The sequence below is a fragment of the Lucilia cuprina genome, chromosome 6, assembly GCF_022045245.1.
Source record: "Lucilia cuprina isolate Lc7/37 chromosome 6, ASM2204524v1, whole genome shotgun sequence".
In the NCBI taxonomy this organism is placed as follows: Eukaryota; Metazoa; Arthropoda; class Insecta; order Diptera; family Calliphoridae; genus Lucilia; species Lucilia cuprina.
In genome coordinates, this window is record NC_060954.1 from 57,427,223 (window position 1) to 57,439,389 (window position 12,167).

At 27.6% G+C, this 12,167-nt stretch overlaps 1 protein-coding gene and 1 long non-coding RNA gene across 2 annotated transcripts in view; one reads left to right on the forward strand and one right to left on the reverse strand.

The window, feature by feature from the left end:
- LOC111682506 (homeobox protein cut) overlaps positions 1 to 12,167 on the forward strand; it is an 81,103-nt gene that overhangs the window by 23,267 nt on the left and 45,669 nt on the right. The window lies entirely within an intron of this gene.
- The window catches only part of LOC124420580, a 64,604-nt gene that overhangs the window by 2,880 nt on the left and 49,557 nt on the right, over positions 1 to 12,167 (reverse strand). The window lies entirely within an intron of this gene.

A 12,167-nucleotide genomic window follows, 5' to 3' on the forward strand; every position in this document is an offset into this window, starting at 1 on the left:
ATAGACTAGACTATAGACTAGACTATAGACTAGACTATAGACTAGACTATAGACTAGACTATAGACTAGACTATAGACTAGACTATAGACTATAGACTTGACTATAGAATAGACTAGACTATAAATACTAGACTATAGACTATAGACTATAGACTATAGACTAGACTACACTATAGACTATAGACTAGACAAAAGAATAGAAACTTTAATGAAAATGTAATTTTTAGTAAACATTTTATTTTTAGTGAAAAAAAAATTAATTTTTAGTGAAAAAATCCATTTTGAGTTACAAGGCGAATTTTAAGTTAAAATCGAATTTTTAGTGAAAATTTAAATTTTTACTGAAAAAATCGAGTTTTTTGTTAAAATGGTTTGAAATGGTGTAAGCTTTTTAAAATTGACATAAGTAGCGAGTCGTTTTAAACAAATTAAAATGAAATATTGAAACAGTTCTTGCAGCTGCGAATCACATATATAATCACAATAAAGCAAAAGGTTTAACAAATAAAAATATTTAAGAAGACAACAAAAAAACGTACAAAACTAAAAAAAGGGTATAAAAAAAAACAATTTTTATAATCACACTTAATTAAGACAAATGTTAAACAATAATGACATTAAGCATGCGACAATTTACATTAACTGACTGCCGAAATTCTGGGCCAACAAAAGAAACCGCAAACAAACAATGACTTACAAAGCACATAAGAAAAAAAAACTAAAACTTTTTTAGTCAAGACTTTAACAAAGAAAAAATTACTTTAAAAAAAACATGACAGTTTCGTTAAATGAATTCTAGATGAATTTTTCAATTTTAAATTTTATTCAATCTTTTTGGCCTTTAATGACAAAAACCGCCAACAAAATTAATTGCTTATGTGAAGGATATTTAAAGATAAAAGCACTGTTGCTATTAAAGGAATAAAGATGAAACTACTTTTTGACATCTAGACATTGGTTAAGATACAAATGTATTTAAAATTCTGCTTGTTTTTGATATACTTTCAATTTTGTATTTTTATTTAAAGAATACTTAATCGGTTTGCAGTTTATGTTAATTAATTTTATTATAATTATTTGCATTTAATGTTGTTATTGGCTGTAGTATTATTACTTATTTTTTTTTCTTTTGGGAGGTTATTTTTTAACACTTATTTGGATTTTCCATACATCACAGCACTCATGTAGAATTTTTAATTAATTGTTTTTATTTTTTTTTTATTGATCGATTTTTATGGTCAATCATTGAATGAGTTTGTTGTGGGCGCTTAAAGTTATTTTCATTCAAATCACTGTTTAATGATTATTGTGTAATTAATTAAAATAAATTGAATGGCATGAGGTCAAGTTTAATTTGAATTACTTTTGACAATATTTAGGCAATGGGGTTGTGTGGAATGCAGTTTATGAATTTAAAATTGAAGCTTAATTGTGGAGAAGCTTTTTTTTGTAAACGTTTATTATGAAAATATTTCTTTGTGAAAAATCTTTTGTAAAAAAACTTTTTTCAGGGAAAACTTTTTGTGAGAAAGTTTTTTATTGAGATAGCTCTTGGTGAGAATGTCTTATTGCAGAAAAGCTTTTTTGTCAAGTAAAAAGTTGTTTGAAAAAAAGCTTTTCATTGAAAAGCTTTTTCTGATAAAGCCTTATAGTATAGAAGCTTTCTTGTCGGGTAGTCAAAAAAACGTTTTTGTCTTTTGTTAAAAAACCTTTTTGTTTGTGAGAAAGTTTTATTGCAAAAAAGCAAGTGAAAAGTCTTTTGTTACAAAAGCTTTTTATAGAAAAGCTTTTTGTGATAAAGCTTTATAGTAGAGAAGCTTTCTTGTCGAGAAGTCAAAAAAACTTTTTTGTCTTTTGTAAAAAAAAGACTTTTTGTTTGGGAAATTTTTTTTCTGAATAAGCTTTTTGCTTGGGAAATCTTTTTCTGAATAAGCTTTTTTGTTTGCGAAAGCTTTTTCTGAATAAGCTTTTTGTAAGAAATCACAAAAATTATATTACAAAAATTATATTTTTTAACAAAATTGCGAAAAATATGTTTTATATGGAAACATCTATTTCGATAAATTGTACTTAGAGCTTTTTGCTTAAAAATCTGTTTCGGTTTAAATAAATTTTTTGTTACAAATTGTTTTTCTATAATATCATGATGATAAACAAGTAGAAAACCAAAAAAACTAAAATCTCTTTAAAGAAAATTATAATGACATGCAATAATATTGCTCATAATTGCAGCAGCAACAACAAAATATATTGCAATTTACTCTATTTTCGCATTGGTTTTAGTTGAAGGTCTTTAACAGAACGTAAAAAAAATATCAGCATGGATTTATCCTTCAATTCATGAGACCAAAAAACACTTGCATTTAAGTACATAAAGGTGTTTAATCCATACAGATTATCAAACATTACCAAATAAGAGTAACACAAACATCACAAACATCATTATCGTCATGAGCAAGCATTAACAACATTATCATTCTCAATTCATCCATCCGTCCATCCATTCATCCATATTCCAAAACACCAACCGCATAAACTTAACATCGAGCAGCAAGAGGCCATTAAGGAAATTCGTTGTGTTGTTGTGTTGGGAGGTGCTTTTGAAAATTTGTCCATTATGCAGTATTTGGCGGTTTGTTTGCTGCTGCTGCTGACTGCTCTTATTCCATTATCTCATTGTAATCTATTGTAGTTATAGAAAGGTTTAAGTTATTACTGCTGCTGCTGCGCTACCTGTTAATGATGTTTTTAATGACGATGTCGATGATAATGCTGAGCTGTTGCTTTTGAAATGATTAATATTTAAACATGCAATTTTTTTAACTAATTTTATTATGGTCATGATGAAGGGAGAACAATGTTACGACTAATGAAGATTAAATGTTTATTATTAAATTATAAAGAGAATAAAATAAGGAATTTATTATATTAAATTGAGATTTTTATTGTCATAAGTTGTAGCAATAGTAGATTCTTATAACTTTTTATTGAAAAGCTTTCTTATAAAGTTTTTTAATCAAAAAGCTTTTAACAAAACACTTTTTTCCTAAAAAATGCATTAATGAACAATTTTTCTGAGAAAACATTTTTTATAATAAAAGAATCGTTAAGCTTTTATGCTTTTAACAAATAGTTAACATTCTTAGTAAAAAAACAGTTTTCCACAAATTAATAATTTTGCCAAACTTAAAGCTTTTTTTAAAGTTCACTATTTAAGTTTCACTATTTACAAATAAAAGCTTTTGCAAAAGATAAAAGCTCTTGTTAAACACAATTTCCATATACACAAGCTTTTGCAACAAATAAATGTTGTTTATATATAAACAATTTCTTTAACAAAAAAAGCTTTTTAAGAAACTTTTTACAAATAAATTTTTTCTTAAATAAAAGCTCTTTTTTTAAAACTAAGAGCTTTTCTTACTTAAAACTAAAGAAAAGCTTTATTAAAATATAAACGCCTTTTCAAAAACCAGCCTTTTTAGCAAAGAAAACTATTTTATAAATAAAAGCTTTTGTGCTCTTTACAAAAACGTTTTTCCTACGCAAAGTTTTTACGAATAATTGATTTTGACACTGTAACGTCTTTTTTACAAAAACAAAACTGTTTCACAAATAAATGCTTTTGTAATAAATAAGAGCTTTTCCTAGAACTTTACTTCATTACTAAAAGCTTTTAAGTAAAACTTTTTTTCAAAAGTTTTTCACAAAAAAGCTTTTATGACTAAAAAAGGATTTTAGAAAAATAATCCAAAAATGCTTTTTAAAATAAAAGCTTTACGAAAGCCTTTTTCAGAAAGTTTTTTTTCACAAAAAAAAAAAAAATATGTATTTCCAAAACCAAAATTAAAAGCTTTTAAAAAGTTTCTCAAAAATAACATATGTTATAAGCTTTTCAACATGAAAAAAAATCAAAACTATTTAAAACTGAATGTTAAAGAAGGCATTTTTTCAAAAAACAAACGTTTTTTTTTTTAAATAAAAGATTTATATAAAACCAAATCTTTAAAATCTGTTCAGAAATTATAAAAGTTTTTCAAAAGTAAGTAATTTTTTAAATTTAAAAGCTTTTTTAAAATAAAAAAAAAAAAAAACTTTTGTAAAAACTTTTTAAAAGTTTTTTTCAAAAATAAAAGCTTTTTGAAAGCGTTTTTAAAATATAAAAGTTTTTTACAAATAAAAGCTTGTATAACAAAAAGAAATTCTCCAAAACTGTTTTAAAAACAATAAGTTTTTTTAAATAAAAAAGCTTTAAAAAAATAAAAAGCTTTTGCAAAACTTTTTTAACTTAAAAAAACTTTTTTTATATACAAACAAAAGCAGTCTAGCAAAAGATAATCTCCAAAAATTTTCAAAAATTTTCGAAAACGCTAAAGCATTTCTACAAATAAAAAGCTTTTTTAATAAACAAGATTTTAAAAACTTTTGGTACAAATTAAACTTTTTTTAATAAAATCATAAAAAACAAAAAACTTTCCAAAAGCGTTTTTACAAATATAAGCTTTTTTAACAAACAGGAATTAAAAGCTTTTCAAAATTTTTTTATCAATTTTTAAAATTTTTTAAATTTTAAAAGTTTCATTAAAAATAAGCTTTACCAAAATTATTGTTAAGTGTTGTTGTTTTTAATCTTAAATTGTTCCTACAGTGGGTCATTGAATTTAAAAAATTCTTTAAAATTTTGTGGCAAAAAAAAAACAATTATCTTTGGTCATACATCAAGATCAAGTGGCAATCAACAATTTTATTGTAATGCTAAAGTTGTGGTGATATTAAAAAAAAAAATTTAACAAATAATTATGTATAATTGTGGCAGCTGCTATAAGAAGATGTGCTATATGGAATGTTGTAAATTAAACAACAGCAACAACAACTAGCAACAGCAATAATATTTGCAATCAATTTACTACTACTGGTTGGTATAGAAAACAAAAAAAATACTGTTTGCATAAAATGACGTTGAACATCTGAAATTTATGTAGAATTATAAAGAGGTGAAGGTTGGCGACAGGCGCCTAACTATAAACTCTATGTGTGTATGTAAAAACACATAAATACCAAACATACATATGTATGTGTATATGTTAGCATATTTACAACAAAAACTATGGTAGTAAATATGTTGAAACCAAAAAAAAATAAATAAACTTGAACTTTGCCAAAAAAATGTTTAAATTATGAATGAACAGCAAAAGAAGAAGAAGAAGCAGAAGATTACACAAATTCTCATTAACATTTAGCTAAATATGTTTTATGTGACAACAGCACGCACTGGCGTCACAGCAATAACAGCAGCATCAGCAAAAGTGGAAACACGCATGTAAATACGCACACTGTCATTTCAATGCAAACAACTCAGATGAACTTCAATGGAATGTCAGTGGGCAGCAGCATGTGGCTTGCCAAGCTGTTAATAAACATCCTCCGGAAGTTTAAATGAAACTTAGCTTAACATAATGCTAAAAAATCTTCTTTAAAACCAGTAATTGCCTTAATTTTTTTAAGTTGGTGGCATAAAATTGAAAATTTTTAGAAGATTTAAAAAAGGATGTTGAATGAATGATAATGTTGGTTTTTTTGGTTGGTTGACTCGATCGTTTGTCTTTCAAGTATTATTTTAACATTGCAACAACAACAATAACTGAATGTTATTGACATAAATCGTGTTTATGTCATAGTTGTTCTTGTTGTTCATTCATTCAAAATTCTATGCAGCTTTTGTTTTAAACCTCTCTTGTCGTTATTTTTTATATAAATTTTTTTTTCAAACACAAAACCACCAATCACCGCCAAATCGCCAAGACAGGCGAACAGAATATTACAACATATTACAACAATAACAACTACAAATATATAAAAAATCACTGTCCATATTAGAGGTCTTGATGACAAAGACCTTAGAGTCATGTTAGTTGGCATATTATTGTTAGATGCAATCTGTTTTATGTTTGTTGTTGCTATTGTATAGAGCTGTTGCTCTATTGCATTTTTATTACGAATGAAATGTTGCAGGGAAAAAGTAAATTCTTAGGATTAAATTAAAACTAAACTAGAACTGAACTAGAACTGAACTAGAGCTGAACTAGAACTGAACTAGAACTGAACTAGAACTGAACTAGAACTGAACTAGAACTGGATTAAATTAAAACTAAACTAGAACTGAACTAGAACTGAACTAGAACTGAACTAGAACTGAACTAGAGCTGAACTAGAACTGTACTAGAACTGAACTAGAACTGAACTAGAACTGAACTAGAACTGAACTAGAACTGAACTAAAACTGAACTAGAACTGAACTAGAACTGAACTAGAACTGAACTAGAACTGAACTAGAACTGAACTAGAACTGAACTAGAACTGAACTAGAACTGAACTAGAACTGAACTAGAACTGAACTAGAACTGAACCAGAACTGAACTAGAACATGAACTTAATTTCATGTTCTCTACCCAAAGCCTTATTAGAAACTTGTATTTACCCACAACCAATAATATTAAAAGTTCTTGTTGTCTCTTTAAATCAGCAAATCAAGATTTCTTAATTTATTTTTTAATTTAACATTTGACAAAAACAGTATTGAACCTTTTAAAAACAAACGTTTTACACTTCGTTGAGTTTTGAGACATTTTAATTTTTTACATGTAAAACTTACATTAAGGGCAAATCAGGCATTATTTGTTTGCGAAATTTTGCAACATGACCATCAGGGTCATGTATAATAAAGTATGACGAATTATTTGTTAGCAATTTAAAATAGTGATCAATGATTTGCGATTAGAACTAGTATGGGCACAAAGAGAGGGACAAATGGGCTCTTAAATAGATATTTATGTTGTTTTTTTAACTATGCGAGAGCTAGTGAAAGCAAGAGAGAGAGAGAAGAAAAGTATGAGTTTATGTTTATAACTCAAAGCAAAAGAGAGAACTCTTTGTCGATGTCTGATCAAAAACTCTATCAATAAAGCTTTTTGAATTCTCTATATGTCATTATTGTATTATTCATATTTCATGCATTTTTTTAATATTTATTGCATTAAATTAAGTTTATCAGCAAAATTTCGCTTGAAGCATATAAAATTATAATGTTTTCTTTTTTTCTTTGTTTATTGCTATTTTTAATATAATTATAAATTCAATAGATTCATATAGCTACTCATTCCAATTTAATTTATTATTTATGCATTCTTTAATAATTAGATACATTTTGTTAATTTAATTTCTTTTGTGTGTTTTAACAAAGCAAAATTGACAAAATAATAGAATTTTTATGAATTTTTAAGGGGGAAATACAGTCAATAAACTTTGAAAATTTGTATTAAACAAAGTTAAACTTGTGTCAAACAAACAAAACCAAAAATGGTTTGCAAACCAAAAAAGAAAAAAATAATATTAAAATTTAAATTAAAACCAATATGTAGTTGGAGTTAAAGAAGAAAAGAAAGTCAGACAAGACCGACAATATGATACTCTACACCACTATAAACTAATCATAATAAATTGGTTGTATGTGTATGCTATTGGGGGAGTTTTAATGTTAATTTTGACAGATTTCTCAAAATGTGTGCTTCCTATAGAGAAGCTACGAAGACCTAGTATAGGGCCTTAATATAATTTCTGTAGAAAGAAGTTTTACGAAATTTTATTAAGCTATAGCTACAGTTATCAGGGATGAACAGACAGATACATGGTTGAATATTACAACAATGAAGGGTATAATAAAACTCGACCTGATGGTTAACTATACAACGTGCCCGGCCAACGTTGAAGGAATGCAAAAATAGTCTCTGCCTCAATTGAAAATACTTAATACAGACTGATATTCACACACAGACACTTTTAAAAAGAGACCATGGGTATTTAAAATTGGAATAAAGATTCATTTCACGTACATTTCTCATTCCTAAACAATTGTGCAGTAAAACCAGTGATGGGCAGCACAAGAAAACACAAGTTCTTAAGTGAAGACAGACAGACAGAAGGCAATTGGGCAAATTCTAAGACATTATTGGACTATTAGAGGACAACAAACGAATACTGTTCTAGAGGAAAGCTTTTCGTTATGTGGATATCAGGTCACTTGGGAATAATAGAACTATTAAGCTAATTATGAACAATTACTCCCAGTGAGTTTATTATTCAGAATGAGCCTGTATGCTTAGTTGTTTCCGAACCAATATGTTTCATGTAATGGAGGTCCAGTCGAAACGTTTGATGGCGTCCTAGGAGCGATAAATTATCTGTTCGACTAGTTTTTTTTCAAAGTTCAATACTTATGTTTATGTGAGATAGATTTCTGAAGTGAAAGCGAGAGCTCTTTGGGGATACCAGATCTAGATACTCAGTTCATCAGTTCAGCAAAGTTCTAAGATCTTCTACAACAAGTATCTGAAAAGAGTGAGAAATGATATCTATGTCTCATTTAGGGTAGATCAGAGGAGAGAGTGGTCTATCAATTCTTAAGTGTTAAAAATTCTCAGAGAGTCCTGTTCATTTCTTTCTATCTACAGCAGTATGATGCTAAGATCTTCTACAACAACAGAGGAGAGAGTGGTCTATCAATTCTTAAGTGTTAAAAATTCTCAGAGAGTCCTGTTCATTTCTTTCTATCTACAGCAGTATGATGCTAAGATCTTCTACAACAACTAGGGGCCGAGAATGACAATTGATTTCTTTGAGAAAAAAAGAGAAAATAAGTGTGAAAACAAGAGATTTTACTATAGACCTCTCTGACTCTATCAATTCTATAATGTAATTTCCAATAGTTGTGAACACTAGAAGTGTATGTAAAAGCAAGCAAGAGAGTTTAGGAGAGAGCTTTATGCCGATACCAGTTCTAGTAATAGTTATGTACATTTACTGATCTTTCAAACAATCTCTTAAAATCCCTCACGTTTCGTGATCTTACGTTATACAAAAATTAAAATGTAATTGTGAAAGCAATAGAGATCAAAAAAGATTTGTTTGCCGATACTAGTTCCAGAATGTAATTTCTAATAGTTGTTATTATATTTCTAACAAACCCTTAATATGTCTAATATGTTCGTGACCTTACCATTTAAAAAAAATCAAAAGGTAAGTTTATAATCAAGAGAGATTAAGAAAGAGCTCTCTGCCGATACCAGTTCCATAATTTAATTTCCAATAGTTATTTTTGCTGATCTTTCTAACGAATATGTCTTATATTTTGTGATCTTAAGTTATTAAGAGATTAAAAAGTAAGTGTGTAGGTGAGAGTGTATTTGCCAATAACAACTGTAAGTGTGGAATGCAAGAGAGATCAAGAAAGTTATCTTTGCCGTTAACAGTTCTAGAATGTTACTTCAAATAGTTTAGTTTTTCGTGTCTAATTTATATCATATTTTCATGATCACCTATAGGAAATCAAGAAGTAAAAAAGAACAATGCTGACACAGCAATAGATTACTCAAGTCCTCATATATATAACATAAATGCCCATCACTGCACTTAAACTATATATAACACTCAGACTTGTGCACATGACCTTGCATACTATAGAGAGGATTTTGAATGTCAATGATATTGTTTTACTTTTTTTTACGAAACTTAACTAAAATGACAGAAAATATTTTCAAGTTAAATGTTACACAAGAGTCCAGCAAAAACGGCACAAGAGAAAAGGAACTACAAATACACGTGTTTTTTAAGAGTATCACTTAAAATTAAAACTGTTAAATTTTAATAAAATTTATTAACCGTTGTCTTTCGCACAATGCAATATTGTTGTTTTTGTTTTTTTTTGCGTTCCAAATAAGGAGAGTTGTTTTTGTTTTTAGTACACTTTTTATATGGATTTTTGGAATTTTTTGTTTAATCATTATTAAATAAATTTCCGGGATTTTAATTTATAAATTTGGAAAGTTTTGAGTAAATTTTTTGGATTTTTTTGAACAGATTTTCAGTTTAAGTTTTTAAACTTTTAACAATTCATTGTAATTTGTATGGAAGAGAGTAAGGACTTAAAGTAATGTAGAGCAAACGAAGTGAGTAGTCACTCTCTTTTAACAGTTGTGTGTGTATTTACATCTCTAGCTTGCTCTCCATTTGCTATAACGCTTATTCTCTGACTTACATTATGTCTAATGCTCTGTAGTTGAAACGAAAAGTCAACTTTTCGACTTTTTGCATTTAGGTAAAAGTCGACTTTTTGCATTTAGTTAAAAGTAGACTTTTCAGTTAGTTAAAAGTCGACTTTTAGACTTTTCGACTTTTATTATTTTGTAAATAGTCTACTTTTTCCTACTTTTCCACCATTTTCGACTTTTTGCATTTAGGTAAAAGTCGACTTTTTGCATTTAGTTAAAAGTCGACTTTTCAGTTAGTTAAAAATCGTCTTTTAGACTTTTGACTATTTTGTAAATAGTCGACTTTTTCCTACTTTTCGACCATTTTCGACTTTCCGACTTTTTTTTCGACTATTTTTGACTTTTTTCGACTCTTTGACTATTTTCGACTTTATCCGACTTTTTTCGACTATTTTTGACTTTTTCCGACTTTTTGACTATTTTCGACATTTTGACTATTTCAGACTTATCGACGATTTTCGACTTTTTCCGACTTTTTTTCGATTTTCGACTGTTTGACTATTTTTGTCTTTTTTCGACTTTTCGACTATTTTTTCCGATTTTTTTCGACTATTTTTGACTTTTTCCGACTTTTCGATTATTTTTGCCTTTTTCTAACAAAAAGACGATTGTTCTATTGTTTGATCGAAAGTCGATTTATAGAACCCCAATTAGGCATGATTAGTAGGGTTTCAGTTTTCAATTGAAAATAGATTTTGGAATATAAAGAAAATTAAGAACTTGCTTCACTAGAAGTCTCAAGAGCCAATGGAGGCTTCAGAAACCCCATTTTACCGGATATTAACCTAAATATAAAAATTTTTTAATACATTCATGTTTAAAAAGTCTATGGGAAACTAATAAACAACTTAAGTGAAGGGTATACAAAACATTTAAAATATCTGTCAAGGTAACCATTACTATGATCACATCTCTGATTTTCCAGCAAAATAATAATTTTTAATTACCACCCAAAAAAAAGAAACCAAAACCTTTATAAAAACTTTATATTAAATAATTAGAAAATGCTCTTAACATTCATATTTGAGTTCAACACATCCGCCAGATGGTTTATACGTCCACTTACTCAGTTATAAAGCGTTTTTGTAAGTTGTAAACCCCAAGCTTTGACCGTTAAAACTTTGTAATAAAAATTTTTTTAAGCAATCGCAACCAAAAAAAAATCGATTACAAAACTTTTTTTTTGTAATTTGTTTTATTCATACATAGTAGTTAAATAAATTTTGTAAATGTTGAATTTTAAATCATGGCCTCTCTTGCACACATATCCAAACATTAAATACTATGATCAAGTACAAGCAAGTACTTGCATGTTCATACTTTTTGATTTTTTCCTTAATTCTCCAAAAAATTAAAAAAAAAACAAAACTTATTAGTTTTTAGAGTTTTTAATCTTTGTTATTAACGTTTTTGTTTTGTTAGTTTGTAGTTTAATTGTGGCTGTAAATATTTTCTACATATAATTTTATTAAATTTTACTTAAATCATTTCTAGCCTTCAACTGCAACTTGTTGCAATCGCCGCTACTACATGCACTTTATGCAACTTTTTGTTACAAGAACTTTTTAAAATTTTTGGCACAACTATTAGACTTTGAAAACCACAAAATACAAGGTGTAGATATGAATTGATTTTAATTGGTTGCTATTTAATTGGTGATTAAATCAATTTGTTTAATATATAATTCGATGTTTGAGAAACTACGAGAAAATTATGGTTTAATTTCAAACAAAAACCCATTGTCTACATTTTGAAAGGTATTATACAATATCAATATCTGAGATTAAATTAGAGACAGTAAACATTAGGTTAAGTTGAAAGTTATAAATATACATCAGTTTCAGACTAGTTTATATTCTAGTGTAAAGTCCAATACATAGTCTTTTCTATATAGTACTTTAGTCTATAGTCTAGTCTATAGTCTACTCTATGGTCTAGTCTATAGTCTAATCTATAGTCTAGTCTAGTCTATAGTCTAGTCTATAGTCTAATCTATAGTCTAGTCTAGTCTATAGTCTAGTCTATAGTCTAGTCTATAGTCTAGTCTATAGTCTAGTCTATAGTCTA